The sequence below is a fragment of the Sitophilus oryzae genome, unplaced genomic scaffold (assembly GCF_002938485.1).
Source record: "Sitophilus oryzae breed Bouriz unplaced genomic scaffold, Soryzae_2.0 scaffold_980_pilon_pilon, whole genome shotgun sequence".
Lineage (NCBI taxonomy): Eukaryota > Metazoa > Arthropoda > Insecta > Coleoptera > Curculionidae > Sitophilus > Sitophilus oryzae.
This window is the reverse complement of record NW_022147617.1, coordinates 905,622-927,296: the sequence shown is the minus strand read 5'-3', so window position 1 is coordinate 927,296 and position 21,675 is coordinate 905,622. Positions and strand designations below refer to the sequence as shown.

The window sequence follows — 21,675 nt, the reverse complement described above, 5'->3', positions numbered from 1 at the left end:
TTTTCATGTAGTTAATAAAAGTGAAAAGACGTAGTTTTTGAAGAAAAATTACACGTAGTTAATCAGGTAAATTACGTCTTAATTAACTACTTCCGAACCCTGGTACCGAGTTAAATAAATGTAGTTTTCATTTTATCCACTTCCTATCACCTTCCTTGCTTTAATGGAACAAATTTATGTTATCTCTAATTTACATAATAAGACATCACTTAACCAGATAAAAAACTACAACAATCATATTTTTTTTTCTCTCGCTGTCGCCGATTCTATTATATCTGTGGAATAGATCCTGTTTTGATTAATATTAGGGTTTGTAAATGTTTGACTAAAATTAATAATTTATTATTAATTTCAAAAATTACCTAATTTCGATTATAAAATTTCTTCTATAACGTGTATTTTATTATTTTTATCCTTTTCTAAGGGCTCTAAGACGTTTTTTTCTAAACTTTTATTTAAAAAACCTGTCATAAATCTTAATAAAATATAAAAAAGTTTAAATACGATAAATTTTTAATTTAATTATAGCTTCATTAAAATAAAAAATTTACCCGGCTATGATACGGAGAGTTCAGGTGTACTTGAGAAACGAAAGACAGTGTTGTGTTTCTCGGCAGAGTCGTCAGGGAACGACCGTTACGACAGAGACAACCTATCTATCGCTCGTGTCGCACTCGTTATAACCTAAAACAATAACACAACAACATCACAACAATAACAAGACATTGTCTGACCGCATGTTCCAGCTATTTATGAATGAGATGCTCAGTCTATATTTTATTTTAAGTCTATGGTGGTAACCCTTTCGAACATGTAGAGCATTAGAAACTAGTTTGTAGAAGTTGATTTTTTATAATTTATTAAATAATAGCATACATATTATTAGATCGTACGCTGAGATTTCAAGTTCACAATAAAAAAACTTAAAAATAATATCTTTAAAATACTGACTTGGACATTATTTATTTGAATCTTTCGATTGGCTCGATTTCCCTTATTCAATATCAATTAGATATATCAATATTGTTGGAATGTTGTTGCTAATCAATATTGTTGCGATGAATATAATCAGGTTAAATAATTTAAAAAACCAGAGTCGGACTTGAAATTATTTTAAATATAATAATTAAATAGTTTTGTTATTGTTAAGGTACCCAAAACAAGAAAAAAGTATAAAGTGTGGCATATCATTGTACTGAGGAGACCGAGTTCTTTCAAACCAAACCAAACTTTGCCCCAATTTAACCATCTTCGTATCTATTACGGTTTCCGAGATACCAATGCTCGTACCCCGAATTTGTAGCTCCCTGTATACTTTGAAATAGGAGATGACAAAAAAGAAAATGTCAAATATCGACTGGTCATAACTGATGGATGGATACAAATAAATGATTATCAAAACGTTTTTCAAACTATGTATGTTATTTCAAACTAATTTGTTATATGAGTTTTAATTAGACAATTCCTTTTGTGGATGTGGATTAATTAGACAATTTCCTTGTGTTTGTGGCCCTAAAAATATAATGTAAGTCTTTTATTTTTGCCATAATTTAAGTACCTATTTATATTTACTCCATTTACAAAACATTGGGCGTATTACGTTGGTCTTGTTTTATTATAATAAGCATTATAATAAAACAAGTTATTATAATAACATTGAAAACAAGCCCTACTCGATAGATGGCGCCGCTTCTGTAGGACCATTTTTCAGTATGGCAGAGTCCATTCTTTTTCTAGCTAGGTATATTCTTTGGATGTATAGTTGAAGGAGCAAAAATCAAAGGCTTTGTATAAATAAGACATCGAAAGCTAAACCAAGAAAAAAACCATGGTATCCCAAACATACATAAATCTTATCACGTGCAGATGCAATGAAACATTTAAGTTAGAAAAAGACGCACACGCAAAAGAAAACCAGCATATTGGTGGTCGTCTCACATCGCTGCTATTAGAAAAGTGCCTTAATTCAAAACAAAATATCACAAACTGTTACCGAGAAATAAATATTAGACACTAGAACTATATACAAAGAAAAAGATGTGTGTTAAGTAAGCAATCCAAAAGGGAAAAATGATGCTTGAAAACGAATAGTAGAAGATGTAGGAGATGATATTTAGGAAAACGGCTATAAAACAGTTACTAAGAAATTGCAGCCGAGGACACGTAGAAACCTAAAGCCGCATACAGACCGGAGGCGGAGGTCCAACGCATTCAAAGGCACATGGGCAGATATTTGGATACGTTGGAACCGGTGTGTACGGCAGAGGCGAACGCGCTCCAATCCATTCCAAAACTTTCCAAGGCGACCGGTGGCGTTGGCCTGGGTTCTATCCATATACATATCAAATATATACAGATTATTGTCCATCCCTGCAATGTGTTGGAGTTGAAGTCGAGTTTGAGACAACTAGATAAATAACCGGTCCATGTATATTTCACATAAGTTTGTCTGTTAGACAGATACTGGTGCAATAGCGCAACTCCAAAATTCCGAATATCGATTAGCCCCTACTCTGAGGATCGGCCAATTGTCGAACGGGAGAGCAAACGAAAGCCGTACGGAAAGTTGGACGAAGCCATACAAATGAACAGCTGATAATTCAAAATCCAGGCTTGCGCACTACGCTTGAGCAGACCTAACTGAGCGACTTATGAAAATTCCTTCAGAAGATTTATAAACCCATTTCACCGGCTTGGCTTCACAGAATGCAGTTTGGAGTCAATATGGTTACTTTATAAATATAAGGTTCGATCAAAAGTTTTCAGATCAAAGTTGTAGATAATCACATCCTTAATGAGATTGTGTCCTCCGTTTTTTTCTAAAGCCTCTCATTTTTGACATATAACACAAACATATGTTTTTTTTTTTAAATGGAAACCATAGTTGGCCATGACTTCATAAAAAGCGCCATTTTTTAAGCTTTTCAGCGATATATATAATATGTTTATTTTCGAAAAATTACTGAGTTATAGCCAATTCTTATTTTTCTTGCCTAATTTCACTTAGTTGGCATGGTATTTTATTCTGTTATGATTTATAACTTATAAAAAGACAGAATATTTTATTAAACGGTTCTTTACAATTTACCTTACACAAAATAAAACTTAAAAAAAACTAATATTACTACATACACTTTAAGTTAAGTTATTTTAGCAAATGTTCAAAAACCGCCATCGATTTGAGTGCATAAAATGCATCTTTTAAAAACTGAATTACAAGCTGAGAACGGCCGGTCGACTTTAATAAACTTCTCCTCTCCTAATTCATGCTTACATGATGCTTCTCTTAATTGGTAAGTTCTTTTGTAAACCTTGTTGTTAACCATACAGCATAAAAAAATCTAAAATGGATTGGTCAGGTGATCAAGGTGGCCTATGCAATTAGTCCACCTCTTCCTATCCCTGAGTTTGCATAATTATGATATAAATAATTTTTAACATTTGTTTCATTATGAGGGGAGTGTCATAATGAAAGCAATGTTGGAACCACTCTATTGATGCGCGAGTGTCTAAATTTAACTTTTCTAAAAAACGTAAGTAACGTTCATTGGTCAACGTATCCTCGAAAATGTCCAAAAAAAGTTGAACCAATAATCCTACACGCTTTTTTTTCATTTGAAAAATTCATATTTACAATTTTTGTTTATTTTTATTTACAAAGTTTGGATGTGACAGTTTCACATTACTAAGAGCACAGATTAGGTATCCTATAAGTATACAGATAAAAATCTTGTCCCTAATTCGTGGTATGAAAATTGTTTTTTTATGACGATGAGCAAACGAGTAAATTTTCTTGTGCGCAAAAATAAACTCCCGTTTAAACAGCGTAATAATTGGGCCGGTCACAAGCCCGATCAAGCGCTGTCCACAATTTTTGGCTATAAGTGGGCGTGCTTGTGCCCAAACTAGTAACCTAAGTAGTGCGCGCTACTCCAAAAATTGGAACCACGAAAAACAATGCTTTTGACGATAAGTTTATAATCTGTATGATCAGTGCTGAGAGCAACGACGATTGAACTTGTTCCCATGGCTAACTAAGTGAAATTGATTAAAAATTATAAGAATTGGCTATAACGCAGTAATTTTTCGAAAGAAGCATATTATAGCTTATATCACTGAAAAGCTTAAAAAATGGAGCTTTTTATGAAGTCATAGCCAACTATGGTTTCCATTTAAAAAAAACATATGTTAAAAATGACAGGCTTTAGAAAAAAACGGAGGACACAATCTCATTAAGGATGTGATTATCTACAACTTTTATTTGAAAACTTTTTGTCTAAAATAGATTATAATGGAATTAGGGACAATTTTTGAAATAGCCAAAATTTGTTTTTTTCGAAATATCTAGTAAGCCATGAACTTTTTCAGAAATCTGAAAGGCGCATGTTTATGACCCCACAAAACTGCAATTCTTTCCCCATTTAACCGACACTCTATCTCCCGTAGTTTCCGAGATACCCATAGAGAACATCGTAGGAAAGCCACCCTGTATATAAAAATTGACAATTTATTTTTGTCGATTATTTACAGTCCCCGTAAAGAAAAAATTGACGAAAAAATATAGTGTTAGGTAAGAATTAATCTTGTAGTATTTACTTTGTTTCATGAAATTTTAGCGAAAAAAAAAATTTTAAAAAGGTTTCAAAATAATAATATAAAAAATGCTATATTAAGTCCCTGTAGGTATATTTATGAAACATAATACATAAGTATAGGTAAAATAATTTTTTGAGCATCTTTTCTCTTTGACGTTTTTCGATATTTAGCCTCTTAAACCCAAATTTTTACATACGTAAAGAGGAAAAGGGAGGGTAAAGTGAATTTTTTAAATTTGCTGTTATGGCATATATGTCAATATTTTTTCTCAATAAAAAATAGTACATTAAGTAAAATTATTATATTATTATTAATCGCACATTAGTTTTATTAGGAATAAAAATGATACTTTTTGTGGCGAGGCTGTACGTTTGACTACAGCCAAGGTACAAAAAGTCATTTTTCTCGTCATTTTTACTCCGAATAGAACATGCTATTTTTTATCTAACGCCACAAATAAATTTTTAAACAATTTCAAATGTTCCAAATAATAATGGATATAAAAAGATTTAAAAGTCAGGTAATTACATGTATATCGAGAAACTATGGTTACGCTTGTTGAATTTGACCAAATTTGACACTCTATGTCAGTTTAATAATATATTTTTTGTTTAATATGATATTTTCGTACTCTTATGCTTAGGCATGGCGTAAGCGTAAAAGTGCTTTACTTTTATGCCTAGGCATGAAAATGACTTTTTTTATATTGTCAATCACGTCGCAAAAAAATAATACTTTTGTGACATTTGAAAAAAAAATATATTTGTTGCTTGTACTAGGTATAAAGGGTGTGAAGTTTGGACCTTAAAAACAAAAGCGAGCTTTGAATGCACTCGAAATGGACTATTTGAGACGCAGTGCGAGAGTATCTAAACTGGACAGAGTTAGGAACGTGGAAATCAGAGCCAAAATGGATGCCACACAGACAATAGTGGATAGAGTCGAACAGAGGGGCCTTAAGTGGTTTGGACACTTGCTACGCATGGAACACCAAAGAAGGGCCTACCGCATCTACAGCTGGTCACCTCCTGGAAAAAGGAAAAGAGGACGGCCTAGAAGATCCTGGAATGAGGCCATCAGAAGGGCAATGGAGGACCGTAACTTGGAAGAGGAAGATGTTCTTGATCGTAACAGGTGGCGATTAGGCGTTGGGATGCGACAACCCTGGAACACAATGACACTGACACGCAATTTTTAGTCGCCCGACTATTTTATTACAAAAGTGAAAACAATATATTCTGATGGAGACAATCGGGCGACTATTGATTGCTATTTAGTTACAGATATGTAACCAATATATTCTTATGGAGTGACGCAGACATGCAATCAGATAGTCGGCCGATTATTGATTGCTATTTATTACAGATATGTAACCAATATATTCTTCTGGAGCCACGCAGACATGCAATCAGATAGTCGGCCGATCGGTTAGGAAATTAAGAAATTAGATGTTAAGAATGTATTCTTTTCTCCTTTGGAACTAAATAATCGGTCGGCTAAAAATTGCATTTCAGCGCATAGGCTTATTACGAATTTGACTTTACAGTATCCAAACTATTTAAAAACTAAGTCACAGAATTCAAGGTGTCTTGTTTTTCATTTTTTTTTAAATATGCGATAATTGTTTTAAGTAGTTTATTAGTGCGAGGGCGTGGGAAAAAATTGGTGAATAGGGTAGCAAATTACTTTAACGCGGCCCAGTCGTAAGTTAACTGCTAAAATACTCGTATGCTTTATTTGTAAAAAACTATTACCTACATTAAAATAGATATGTGCGTTCGAGGAATGACACAATCGTTGTGAAAACGGTTATTTATAATACAAAGAATTATTCTTTAGCAGAAGAAAAATAAAAGCAAGAAATAAATTACAAGAAAAATACTGCAGCATTGATACATCAGTTTAATTAAGTTAATTTACATAAAAACCTGAAATTAATTGGATTCCCCAAAGGCAATCTGGTATTTTTTTCTCTCAAAATAGACATCTTCCCTTCAGACACGAAGTAAATAAAAATTACTTACCTTATTTTTATCTTCAATCGAGCCTGTAGGCGGTACCTCCTCTCCGTTCTTGATAGAAAATTCACAGATTACCTGGAGGTTCGACAAAAATTAAAACTTAAAGCAAGAATGGCTGAATACTGTTTTATTACGCTTAATTATTTAAAACATCAAAACGTTATCCGTAACTTAACAGTACAAATTAACACACTATACGCACCCACTATGATCGTTTATCACCATCAATGTTTTATAATAATATATATACTAGTGTAAAAATAGAAGACACTAAATTTTTCGGTGCAAGAAATAAATAAAATAATGGATTAACTACAATTACGTATCAGTAAATAAATACCTAAGAATATATTGTAGAGTAAGCTTTATACAGAACGATATCGAGTCTGGCGTAAGTTTAAGAACCGCGTGTTCTGCATGTTGACGTCTCGCGTCGTACGGAACGCAAACGGTAGACTGTTTATACGCGAGTGTTGCTGTACTTGCCGTAAGAAATTTCGTTTTTTGAGGTCCCTTCCACTATCATAAGCAAATGCCTCCGCAGAAACCTACGTAAATCAGCTTCTTCTTCGGTGAAAACACCTTGATTTTCTATACTGTTATATAAATTAGTCTTTAAAATGATTTTACATGATTTTTTTTTCTGTGAAACGTGTGAAATGTTAAAAACATAAATTATTTAATTACACTACGAAACTTATCCTCTTAAAAATATTGTTATTAATTCAAAAAATCAAAATAGTTCGGTTTTTGAGTACAAATACAAAAAGTAATACAATTAAACTGATATCTGATGATTTCTGAAGAACTAGAAAAAGACAAGTGTTTATTTTATATGAGGGGAAAATGTCTATGTTGCATATTAGTTTATTTCTTGTTTATTTACAGAATTGTAACATAATATAGTCCGGTCAAGCTAACAAAATCCGTGTGTGTTTAAGGGGGCCTATTTTTTATGATTTTAAGTAATTTTTAAGGTGTTAACGTTGACATTAAACCTGGAAGTCACTTCGAAAACTTTGGCGTTTGGTCGCTAAATTAAATTATACTAGTAGAAAAAATAATAAAGTTGTAAATAAAAATAAGATGTTTTCTCTCGGAAACAGTAAGTCTAAACGACCAGTGAGATCTCTACGGGTAGAGCTAGCGGAGCTAACTGTATTTCAAACAGGGTTGGAAAAAATCATGATTTTTTTAAAAAACAGTTGGGTTAAAAATAAAAAGTAATTTTTAACCCAAAAGCCTAATATTTAACCCAATGTATAAATCTTCAGGGGGGGGGCTTGCACCATAGACCCCCTTTGTATCCGCCACTGTTTTCAGTATACTAGTTTTTCGGTAAGTTTCTTGCAAAACGCGTGGCAGTTTTTCTTTGTTTGCCAAAATTTGAAAAAATGGATAAAATACATCTAGAAAATCCTCTTCTTCTTAAGGTGCCGTGCAGATTCCTGCGTAGGCGTTCATCTTTTTCTTCCTCATCAGATGGTTATTCATTAATATTTATTGCAGCGACTTGGAGTGCTTGGAAGTCATGTATGCCTGCCCAATGACGAATATTTCTCACCCAGGATAGCTTCCTTCGGCCTATTCCCCTTTTGCCCCCCTCGATTTTACCCTGGAGAATTAGACGCTGAAAGTGTTAGCGTTCTCCTCGTATTATGTGTCCCAAATAGACTATTTTCCTCCTCTTGATGATTTCGAAGAGTTCGCGTTCTTCTAGATCATCTCTTCTGAGAATGTCTTCATTCCTCACGCGGTCGACCCAGGACAGTGTTAGCATTCGTCGTAGGGTCCACATTTCGAAGGCTTCAATTCTGTTTATTATTACTACCTTCAGTGTCCACGCTCCACACCATATAACAAAACGGATGATATATATCACTTCACCATTATGTATCTAAGGCCGAAGTTTTCGACCCCTATCTGAGAGAAACCTTCGAAGTTTTAGAAAAGTTTTTCTTGCTTGCTCGATCCTGCATTTGATCACCTGATCTGGATCCCACGTTTCAACCATGCATCCCAAGTATTTAAATTGTGTGACCTGCTTGATAACCCCTCCATTTAACTAAATTCTGGTGATCGGATTGTTGTTTCTGCTGACAGCCATAAATTTAGTTTTTCTAGTATTCATGTTTAAACCTCGGTTTAAACCCAATTTTTGGCTTTCATTGCAAACCTTATTTCGAAGGATTTGGAGATCATTTGCATTGTCTGCCAATATCACTGTGTCATCCGCATATCGGATATTATTAATTAGAATGCCATTTATTTTCAAACCAATGGGACTGTCGGAAATTGACTCAGTAAATGCTCTTTCCACATACAAGTTAAACAAGACTGGAGACAGAATACACCCCTGCCTTACTCCCTTTTTTATTTCAAAATCTTCTGTTACTCCTACGTTATGTATACGAATTTCAGCTTTTTAGTTCCAATACAAATTACCGATCAGCCTTATATCTTTTCCATGAAGTCCCAAGTGAGGAGGTTATGTTTAACATTATCAAACGCCTTTTCATAGTCTATAAAGCACATGAAGACGTCTTTTCTCTGATCTTGACAATTCTGCACTAATGTTTGAAGACTGAATATGGCTTCTCTAGTACCAAAGCCATTCTTAAATCCAAATTGACTATCTCCACTTACTTCCTCACATTTTTTGTAGAGTCTTGTGTAATGTATGTAGCACCCGCAGAAAGAGCTTAAGGAAGTGGCTCATTAGACTAGTGAAACGTTAATGTTAGTGGTCGTCTAATTAGACGCAATCAATAAGAGCAATCACTTTACACGAAGTTGCGTTACTTGACTTGGGCAGCGTGATAAACGTAGAACAAAGCCAGTCTTCAGGGATGTAACCGGTGATACTGTACTAACCCCCCCCCCCCAGACTCGAAATTAGCCCTTCCAGATGTTTGGTGTAGTTCAATCAAACTGATACATGATATATTGCGATTCTACGAGCAAAGCTTAGTAAAAATCGTCAGATTCTGACGGTCAACAAGGTTATTGATATTACTTTTAAGTTTTTGATATTGTTTTATTAGGAGTAAAATGATACTTTTTTGGCGTACGTTTGACATTTCAGGCAAGGCACAATATCACGTCGCGAAAATTAATACTATTGTAACGTTTGAAAAAAAAATACAAAAATGTTCTTAGGTTAAGTTAGTGTATTGTACAAAGATTGTTAGTGTATTCTACCACAGATAACATAGTAAACTGTGTTACATAGATTACTACATATGTTATCTGTGATTCTACTAAAGACTTCTTTGATAGAATATCAGTTTTAAGTTTTTGAGTTTGAAATTCCTAATCTAAAAAATAATATTTAGATTAAGTGTATGTACACTATGTACAGGGTGTCCCATTTTGGTGGAAATCATACGGTATCTTCGTTATTAGTGAAGATAGAAAGGTGCAGTTTGCACAAACCAGTTCTTTTTTTGTCAAACGGAATATGCCATAAACAAAATTTTTAGAGCGCTCTTCTTTTCTGAGCTACAGGGTCGTTTTGAAAATTTTGCAATTTTGGACGCCCCCTGTATCTCTGTTATTATCAAAGGTATCGAGAAGGTGAAAACTGTTTATTGTAGAAATTTTTACGTAGAATACAGTGGCGTCTGTCATTCTAGATAGACGAAAACTAATATCGTTGTCTGGAGCTCAATTTTTATCAAAAATATGATGGTAAAAACCGCACATCGGTATCTGTTACCGTTTCGGAGTTACGGGGTGTTTTTCAAAAATGTGCATTTTTAACAAATCGCTGTAACTTTTTTGCTACGGAAAATTTTGTATTTTTATGAAAACATTTCCAAAGCACCTTTTTACGTAGAATTTAATGGTTTAAGTATATACTTTTTTTTTTAATTAAAACCATATATATTTTTTTAAATTTAAGAGTTATCAACAGAAAATTTGACTTTTTTATATAGGGCACCTTGTATATTTTTAATCCACTCTGCGCGTTCAGGGACGGTCAGCGGCTGAGTGGCTGAGTAAGCGACTTCCCGAACCAGCCGCTTAGCAAAATTCTCAGCGGTCGGTCAGTCGCTGTTGTTCCCTGAACGCGCACATTAAAAAGAATTTAAAATTACCTTTCCAAAAATATAGCATACTTGATATTTTGCTCGATTCCTCCTCGAGATTTAGAGTTTTTAAAAAATCGCCCACTTTGAATAAGTAGGCTTTGAACGGTGCCGACTTTAATGCAAAAAAATTCTTGCTGTGAGCAGCAATTAAAACGAAAATAATATTTGCAATGAGAAATGCAGAATTTTAACAATTTAAACTATATTTAACAACATCAAAACATCAACACATTTAAACTATATCTAATTACAATAAAAAAATAACAAACCAAGACTTGCGATTTTGCTACCAGTGTTCTGTTCGACCTTGTCTTCTGTTATGGACAGACGGGACCGTTTATGTACATTTCTCGCGGAATTCATTAACTCAGTGGGGGTGAAAAATACCCTCGCATAACCGCTAAATACTTATACGGTCAATTTGAAAATAAGGACCTTTATTCTTTCGCACATCAGAAAAATCCATATAGGCGCTAAGTCCAGCGGCCTCGACGGCCAACGGCTGGGATCTTGGATTCAATTATTCTCGAAATTGGTTGCAAAAATTTGCTAATAACTTCAGCGTTCTGAGGCGGTGCCTTGTTTTGCTGAAAAAATATGTTTTCAAGTTCGATTAGGGGCAGATCATCAATAAGGGGTCCAAAGCATAGTAGTTAAAAATGGCGAACTTTTATGGCGAATAAAATTCTGTATTTCGGGGAACTAGAACGAAATATTAAGTCTGCTATATTTTTGGAAAGGTAATCTTAATTTTTTTTTTCAGTTTATTAAAAATATACAGATTGTCCCAAATAAAAAATAAATTTTTCTGTTTAAAAATTTAAAAACATATACTTAAACCATTAAATTCTACTAAAAAGGTCCTTTGGAAATGTTTTTATAAAAATACAAAATTTTCCATAGCAAAAAAGTTATAGCGATATGTTAAAAATGCACATTTTTGAAGAACACCCCGTAATTCCGAAACGGTAACAGATATCGGTGTGCGGTTTTCACTATCATGTTTTTGATAAAAATTGAGCTCCAGAGACCGATATTAGTTTTCGACACTGGTCATCTCCTATAGAAAAGGGTGTTTCCCTTTAAAAGCGTCCAATTTGACTCACCCTGTATTATTAAATAAAAAACGAAAAAATATTATGAACAAAAAATCACTGTTTCTTTAAAATTGGTATTATCCTCAAACCAATATTACCTAAGAAGTCTCGGGGCTTCAGCCCCCCCTCCCAAGTGGGGGTCTAGTTGTGCCCCTGTTGACAACACTTTCCAATTCTCTATTTATATGGTTTTCATACATTAATCTTGTCTGCTGGTCTCTGAATAGTTTTAGATCCAAGTTCTTCCTCAAACTTTTTCGTTTAGGTTTGGCAAAACGTAATAGGATGTTGGCACGTAATGGATTGTGGTCCGATTCAATATCGGCACCTGGCATTGTAGTTACATTTGTGATCAGGTTTCTAAAACTATTATTAATTATGATATAATCTATTTGATAACAAACAATACAGTAATCATTCTCTTGTGGAGCCTTCCTGGTATAAAGTCGTCTAGATGGGAGTTTGTACCATGTGTTTGTGATTGTAAGATTATTTTCTTCACAGTATTATATTGTTACGGATTCCGTGGGTCCACTAATTTAAACTCACGATAAAATACTTAACGAATTAATTTTTTTCTCACTCTGTACACACAATTTATACTGACAGTATCAATTTGTCAGTACCAACCTGCCTTTACCGACTTTGGCATTAAAGTCTCCTAAAACAAATTTATTTCATTACTTTTTGTGAGTCTTAGGACGTGATCAAGTTGTCTGTAAAAATCTTCAATTTCGTCCTCTGCCTTTTCTGCTGTTGGAGCATAGACCTGGATGATATTGATATTAATAGGCCTGCCCAGTAACTGAATTAGAATTGCCCTTTCTGAGAGAGGAATTTCTTCTTTCTTCACTGACTTTTGTAAATTCTCATCCATTAAAATACCAACACCCCGCTGATGATTTTGATCAATATTGTCAATGCCGGAATAGTAAAAGACTTTACCTTTCGATTTGATCATTCCAGTGCCAGGCCAATGGACTTCACTGACTCCAAGGATATTTACCTCCACCCGTGTTCATCACCTGTATTAAATTATCAAATTTTCAAGCTGTAAACAATGGTTGCACATTCCAAGTCGCAATTTTTATTATCTTATTCTAGTTGGAACCGGGGGACTCTTCGCACCTCTTGGCCAACATAATAACAACATAATAAGAAATAATCGGATGAATATCCTGAGGATATCTATTAAGATCTTTAATGGGGTAGTTTCCATCGTTTCGTTGTCTTCCGCATTTCCCTGTCGTGACCACCTGCTGGTTCTTTTGCCTTTAGGGATGATTTCTCATCCCGAGGACAAGGAAATGCCCTCCCACTTGTTAGTTCTTCCCCCCGAAGCTGTTGACTTACAAGAGGGAACTGCTTATACCGGCAGTCATTCGGTCGACAGAGCCTCGTCGGTTTTCTAGCAGGGCGCACCACTGCACCACGTGTAGATGAGGTTATCGGTTAGGTTAGCATAGGTATATGTTATCACCCCCACGTCTGATCCTCAATTGTCCTCAATTCAAAGTTCAAGCTGCTATTATTTTTTGGTCTCAAAAAACTTCTAATAGGTCACTTAGTTTGGCATGTCTTCTATGTATATTTTATATTATGACTTATGGCCCCAAACAGACACTATTTTAATAAAACATTTTACAGAAACATCTGCCATATTTGACCAAGTTAACTTCTCTCATCTAAGAGAACTCATTATCCCCTGTATATTATAAAATATTTATAGAATAAGCGTCGTTTTATTTCACAAAACTTTTTTTTGTGATAATCACAAAACTTTTAGATATTTGAAAAGCATTATCTTAGGAATGGCAAAAAAATAGAGAAATGAAAGTAAAAGTATCTATAATGGTATAATGTAATTCAATTACTTGAAAGGACTTCTTAGTTTATAGCTACCAGAAGAAAATCTACAAAATAAAACAGTTATTTCTTTAACACTACTGCGCTGATACAACGGAAATCAATTTATCAGTGGCATTTTACTAATAAAACAAATTTGCCTAAGCGACAAAAAATGTTAAAGGTTTAACGTTAAAGGCGGATTCTGACGACTCGTGTACTTGGCAAGTGAGACAATATTTGCGTACTTGGCATGTATACTATCTTTGTAAACAACATTTTTTTTGCAACAAGCTTGACGCCCACGCGCACGCGGCGCGACCAGTGACAAATGATTGCACAAGAAAACCGCTCACACGACACGGCAAGTATATGCCAATAACAAATGTTTGTACAAGTAAACGAGTCGTCAGAATCCGCCTTTAGTCTCATCCTGTCGTCACAAAGCAAAAAAAACACAAAGAAAAAACTATTTAAAATATCTATAATCTATACCGTGTGCGTCTAAAAAAGTGTCTCACCTCTATAACTTTTTTATTTTTTCAGATAAAACAATGAGTTTTGGTATGTTAGTATATGACATAAAATAGGATTGATTGACGTATTCAACTGTTTCTGGTTATTTCCTGTTTCACCGGAAATGACTACAACTTTTGATTTTAAATGGCACCTTCGGGATTATTTTTACTTTATTGGATAGAAAATGAAACTCTGAATCGAATGACATATCATATGTCAACTTTCGACATATTTGCTCAAAAACAAATTGTATTTTAAATTTTAATCTATAGTGCCATACTGCCACGGCTGTGTTAAAAACACTGATTTTTAAGAAATGAGTCTTGGAAAAATAGATTTGATCGTCTCATGTTTTAATGTCTTGCCCTGGTCGGTTAAAAGATGCCCAAATCGTATTTTTAATCATATCTCAATTTTTTCAAATGGAACGAGGGTGGCTCATTAGCATATTTGAAAAAAGCATTTTTTTACAAATAATTTGATACTACACACTTGGTATTTCGAGTCAAATTTTTGTCAAGTTGTCGTAATCAAATAAACCATATGCGAAAATGTCAAAAGTTGACATATGATATGTCATTCTATTCAGAGTGTCATTTTCTATCGAATGAAGTAAAAAAATTGGCGCCGGAAGGCACGTATAACCGCCCATACTAAAATATGTTAATAAAAAGTTGGTAGGCAGTTCTTTTAGTTTCAAAGTAAAGGCATTTTTTCATTTTTTTTTATCTGAAAAACTGCGACTTTGACTGACTTTGATGTTATTACAAATTTTGTTGCAAATATTATTCCTAATCTTAAATTGAAAACCGCGTTTCGCTAGCTACTGTAATTTTGGAGTTACAATTTTATAAAATTTTTAACCCCCTCCCATACCCCCTTACCAACCCCCCACCCCCACCAAAAATTAATGGCCAGATTCTCGGGTGCCACAGTATTTTTGTGCCAAATTTGGTTAAAATCGGTTTAGCGGTTTTTGAGTTATCGTGTTACAGACGAACAGACAGACACCACGAAAATATTTTGTATTTAGGTCATTTATGACCCAAACGAGGACCCAAATAACTCATTTTGAGTGAAATTAAGAAAGAAAATTTTTGCCGATCTTAATAATCTGTTGGTACGGTCGGCTAAAAATACCGGGGGTGCCATTTAAAAACCAAAAGTTGTAGTAATTTCCGAAAACAATTGAATATGTCAATCAATCCTATTTTTTGTCATATATACTAACATACCAAATCTTGTTGTTTTATCTGAAAAAATAAAAAAATTGTAGGGGGTGAGCCACTTTTGAAACGCACCCGGTACACAACTTCAAGAACACTTTAGTTTTTTAGCAGATACGTCTATTATAAACCTTTGACCAAAAATTAAAGAGGCAACAAAGTAAAGACATTTTAGAATGTCCGGAGTGCGGTAGAGAGATAACATCACGTATCGGGCTTATCAGTCACAGAAAAGCTCATGAAAGAAAACGCTTTGCGTAACCATCTGATGCGTGTCATATACTCGTCAGTTATGGCAGTAAACATTTGACGTTCTGTACCCAGAAGGCAAGAAGTAAACCCGCCACAAAGATATAGCCATTGCATTACAAACATAGAAATCCCATGCAAATTTTGAAGTGTCCAAATATTGGCTCCCCTATTGATTTTACAGCGAAGTCGTACCGAGATTTTAGTCCAGGACTATTAAGGTGCCTTGTGGAACAAAATGTATGTACCAGGATGTATTGTTTCCTAAAGCTGAATTTTTGTAGATAGTTAGTCATTGTGTCAAAAGTCCCCACCCCTCCGAGCGTGCAAACCACCCCTAAAGGTACAATTTTTTAAATTTTGCTAAATATCTCCGATAGAATCAACTTTATTAAAAATCGGTAGTTATCAAAATTATTGCTTATAAAATTACCTACAAAATGGTTATACAGGGTCCGGCAATAGTGCGTCGGGCATCTGTAGCTCCTAGAATAAACAACTTGAGAATTTTGTTTAAGTGCATGCCTGAAGTATGTACCAGGATGTATTTCAGGAAAATATTTTAACTTCTATAGAGTGGCTCAAAAAAGTGTGAGTGGACCTGGATGATTTTTTTTAAATGGAACACCCTGTATATTATTACATTTTTGGCTTCCTTTCCGATCACTTTACATAACCCTAAGATATGAATAAATACATTTTGATAGTTTCAGAGATATTAAAAAATAAATCAAAAATATATATTTTTTCAGGCCTTCTTAAAAAAAATATTAAAAATACAAAAACTGTTCTGAAAACAAAACTATATTAGGTATTTACTTTAGATGGTCTGTACTTACTTTGCTATAAATATGAAAATCGTAAATTATACAGGATGTTCAAAATTCTAAGCCAAACTTTCTAAAATATAAAATAATTTTTCTTCGTTTTTTTTAAATGGAACACCATGTATATTATTTTTTCAATAGACGGAGAATTAAAAAATGAACATTTTTTATATTTAGAGTATTTCAAAATTTTTAACGGTTTCGCAGATATTTGCGGTTTTATATTTCATATGGCATTTTTCACAGTAAATTTGTATCAAAGCCACCCAGTAATTTTTCTCTCGTATTTTACCATTGAAAGCGCCATATGAAATAATACTGCGTGTATCTGCGAAACCGTTAAAAATTTTGAAATACTCTAAATGCAATAAATGTTCATTTTTAAACACTCCATCTAATAAAAAATAATATACAGGGTGTTATATTTAAAAAAACAAAGAAAAAATATTTTATATTTTAGAAAGTTTGGCGTAGAATATTGAACATCCTGTATGAATTACGATTACCATATTTATAGCAAAGTACGAACAGACCATCTAAAGTAAATACCTAATATCGTTTTGATTTCAGAACAGTTCTTGTATTTTTAATAGTCTTTTAAGAAGGGCTGAAAATATATATTTTTAATTTATTTTTTAATATCTCTGAAACTATGGAAATATATTTATTCATATCTTAGGGTTATGTAAAGTTATCTGAAAGGAAGCCAAAATGCAATAATATACAGGGTGTTCCATTTAAAAAAAATCATCCAGGTCCGCTCACACTTTTTTGAGCCATCCTATAGAAGTTAAAATATTTTCCTGAAATACATCCTGGTACATACTTTAGGTTTGCACTAAAACAAAATTCTCAAGTTTTTTATTCTAGGAGCTACAGATGCCCGACGCACTATTGCCGGACCCTGTATAAGTATATCATTTGATGAAGCCAGTGGCGTGCACCGAGCGCTTAAACATATTAAATGTATTACATTGGTCATTCATCGTTTATGAAAATAATAATTAGCTATATAATATATTTTTAAAATTAAAATAAATTATAAAATGATAAATCTTAAAAAAAAATATTAAAATATTTTCCAACGGCGTACAACAAGTATTTAAAAAAGATAAATGAAATGAAAGTTTAAAGGTCTACGTAGGTATTTATAAACTCCTCGGCACAAAATTCCGCCACCCTAAAATTTTGACTAAGTTTGTTTCATAACTTTTGAATTTGTAATTCGATTTTTATAATTATGGTGTTAGTTTGTAGATAAATTTGTTGGCATTATTTTTTATTATTTTAATCGCTTATATATTTCAGTTGAGCTACACATTTTTAAATAAAGTACTGATATTTTTACAATCTTCAATTTGTTGAAAATGAAGCCCAGTGATATTGATCCTCCAAGAAGTTGTCGTTCCCTTTGCTCCTTTTATTAGAAATCAGTTTATACTGATGCATGATAATGCCAGACCCCACGTTGTGCCAGGTAACGCCATAGTTTAAGGAAAAGAGTAGTTGCACTCTCGCAAATATTTTCTGCCAGTTTTTGCAAGCTGGCAGGTTGCAAAGCGTTTCAGTTGAATTCGGTCCGTCGAGCTGTGAGGTTCGATCGTTGCGTCCGAGCACAGGGATGGATTGACAAAAAATGAGTGCCTTACTGTGATTAATTGTGGAAATAATTCAAAAAATTGTTTTTTGAGTCTTTTTAGATTTCCATCGGATATAAATCGGCAAGCTGATAGTAATTATCAATTAACATTTAATTATATTTGTTTATTTTAGAAGCTGAGATATTATGTAATTAATTAAATGTTATTATTTTTTTTAGCATGTGTGCAGATTTTAAGAATAGTTTTTTAGATATACAGGTTGTCTCAAATATGCGCATGAAAATATTTTTTGGTCAGGGGATTTTCCATAAAATTTTCATTCCAATAATAATTTACGAGATAATTTATATAAATTGGTTTTTGAAACAATTTTACAGTAAATATTTTGTACATCTAAAGTTCCCGCAAATTATTCATATTTTTTAATTGAAAGAATTTTATAATAGTATCTCTTATAAATAATTAAGTTAATATCTCTTATAAATTTAGTGGACTGTATTTTTTATGTTTTTTTTTATTTATTTTTTATTATAAGTGGTCGAAATATAACAATATTCAAAATATTATAGAAAAAATATTGAGTTTATATTTGAAGGAAGAAAGGTGCCACACCTAGCTTTAAACCACCGTAAATATTCAGGGTGGCCCATTAGTGCGAGGAAGTTCAATATCGTCGTCGTTGTCGAAGATGTGAAAAATGTTTGGTAAAAGGGGTGTATCCTAAAATATTTTGTTATATACAGGGTGTCACAAAAAAAGTTATGGTAAAGTTAGTTTGCTTTTTTTATTATTTTACATCCTTCTATATACATTATTCTATATTGGGTATTTTTTATGGCGTCACCAAAATCGCACTATTTAAAATGGTATATCTCAACTTTTTTAAATGCGACATTCTGTATATTATTTTTCTGTCAGATGCAGAGTTAAAAAGTGAACATTTTTTATTAATTTAAAGTGCTTCTAAATTTTTACCGCTGTCGCAGATATTCGAAGTATTATATTACATATGGCTCTTTCAACAGTAAATTTTTTTCAAAGCCATCTAATATGATCTTTGTCTATCTTGTCTTGTCAAAAAATGTTCACCTTTTAATTCTACATCTGAAAGAAAAAGAATATACAAGGTGTTGCATTTAAAAAAAAATGAGATACAACATTTTTTAAATATTACGATTTTGGTGACGCCATAAAAAATATCCGGTATACGATAAAGTAAATTTTTCTACACGAATTTATTCCGATGTCCTTCATGTTTAAGAAAACATAGCAAAGTATTAATAAAGTTATATTCACTCTAGTTTTTTACCATTTTTCATATATAATGTTTTTAACCAAAGTTTTTTAGTAAATAAGAAATAGATTGGCAACACCGCAGTGTGCTTTAAATAAAGACAGTGTACTATAGCATAATTTTATGCCGAATCCAGTTATCTACAGAAAATTAAACTTGCTTTAAATTAAAAAAAAGTCGTAGAAAATCTCTGAAATAGATAATAATATAAAAATATGTCATTATATATTTTTTCCGCATTTCTTCCCATCAGAAGATTTGCAGATACAGAGGAATTGTTAACTACACGAAATGTGAAAATATTCTGTTTTCAAGCAAGTTTTTACTCGATGATCATTTTTTTATTTTATTTTATTGTGAACTCATATTTTCCTAAATACATATCTGTGAAACTATGGCGAGTGCCACGTCTATACTTTGCCTAGTTAAGAGACCACGACTATACAGCTACGTCGTCGGCTACGGAGGCGAGAAAAGGTCATATAAAGTGGCAGAAAAAGAACAAAGGATTTGACAAGGAGTAAAACTACTAGTTTCCTTATACTATGGTAACGCGTAGTAGTACGAGTAGTTAATGACTACCTGGATGCGGTTGGACTACGAAGATGGGAATGGCCTCCTTGTAGTCCCGATCTCAATCCAATCGAACATTTGTGCCACCACAAACTTTACAAGAGCTATGGCTAGCATTAACGGAGATTCCTCCGTTAATGCTACCCTTAGCTCTTGCAAAGGCTTTTCTTGATCTATAGCTTGATATTGTTGCGAGCCGGTGTGGACTCGACCTAACCTCACAATATGGCCCGCCCTCGGATGACCTTAACATCGCATAGACACCGCAATGATTCATTCGTTCGAGAAGAATCGAGACCCACTAGAATGGACTCGTACATACGAGAACATTCGAAAACCTTCTCTATGCGCCTAACGATCTTTGGACTATTCTAGATTTCTTTTACCTGTCGGTATAAAAGCCGGCGGCAGTGGCCTAGAGAGGGCAGTTATAAATATACAGTCGACGCGCTAAAATTCAAAATAAATTCTTAGTTATAAATCGTTTGTAAATAGTTCTATAAGTCGTTTATCGTTATTAGTTTTGTTAATTAGTGTTAAATAAATAGTGTTTAAATAAATTGTGACTTTCTATCCACACGGAACCGACGAAAACGTAACAATTGGTGTCAGGTGTGGCGTGTGTGATAGACTAGAAAAATAAAAAGACTAACAATGGCCTGAAGAAATTGTTGAAAGACTTGAAAGTGTCCGAACTGAAATCCATATTGGAAGAGAGAGAGTGCGAGACAGATGGAAAGAAAAGCATTTTGCAAACCAGACTGAGAGACGTTTTGAGGGAGGAAGGCGAGGATCCGGACAAATTTTGCTTTGAGTTCGAAGGTGACCTTGACTCGTGCCTACAAAAATTAGAAGCTAAAATGACGGAAAACTCTCAAAAATTAGAAGACAGTTTGAAAGATAAAATTATGGAAAATTCCCAGAATTTAATTAATATTTTAGAGGATAAAATCATAGAAAATTCTAAAGATCTACAAGCCAGTTTCAATGACAAAATACTTAATTTAGAAGAAAGTTTAAACAATAAGATTATAGAGAATTCTACGGAACTACAAGACAAAATAACGGAGATTGAGGAAGTTGTAAATAGAAAAATCGAAATTTTAAAACAAAAAATAGAAAAGGCCAATTCACCAAAATGTCAAGAAACATCGGAGGCACCGAAACTAGTCGAAAATAAGTATATCTCAAAGTCAGTTATTAAGCCTCCACAGTTTGACGGAAAAACCGCTTGGGCCAATTATTTTGCCAGTTTGAGGCCGCTGCGAGCGAACGGATGGACAATCGCTGAAAAGGCTACCGCTTTGACTGTCGCACTGCGAGGAGATGCGACTGATATCCTGCAGACATTGTCACCATCGGAACAGGGAGATTATCAGCAATTGGTACGACATTTAGAAATGAGGTACGGCCAAGCTCATTTGGAACATGTCTATCATTCCCAGCTAAAAAATCGCATTCAAAAGTCAAATGAGTCTCTGCAGGAGTTTGAAGCCGACGTAGCCCGCCTCGTTCGCCTTGCGTACCCTGCTACGCCAGAGAATGTTATGGAGCGATTCTCCGACGGCTTACGTGATAACGAGACAAGACAAGCACTTCTCCTAGCCCACCCAACGCACTTGGTGGATGCTTTAGCACGTGCCCTAGAATTTGAGGCCGCGAAACAAAGTTCTAGGTCTTTAGGAAGAGTACGGGCCATCGACGAATGTTCCGACGAATCCGTGGAAGGGATT

General features: G+C 33.8%; 1 protein-coding gene across 4 annotated transcripts in view; it reads right to left on the bottom strand.

Annotated features, from left to right (window-relative positions):
- The window catches only part of LOC115891279, a 152,381-nt gene extending 145,308 nt beyond the window's left edge, over nucleotides 1-7,073 (bottom strand). Inside the window, exons 1-2 of one of the 4 annotated variants that reach the window (XM_030911723.1) lie at nucleotides 6,752-7,073; nucleotides 6,621-6,692 (exon numbers count right to left, since the gene is read on the bottom strand). The gene's annotated coding sequence lies outside the window, so the exon portion shown is untranslated. The remainder of the gene's footprint in view (nucleotides 1-6,620; nucleotides 6,693-6,751) is intronic. The other 3 variants (XM_030911724.1, XM_030911725.1, XM_030911726.1) reach the window with 3 other exon arrangements.
- Nucleotides 7,074-21,675: the final 14,602 nt, after the last annotated feature.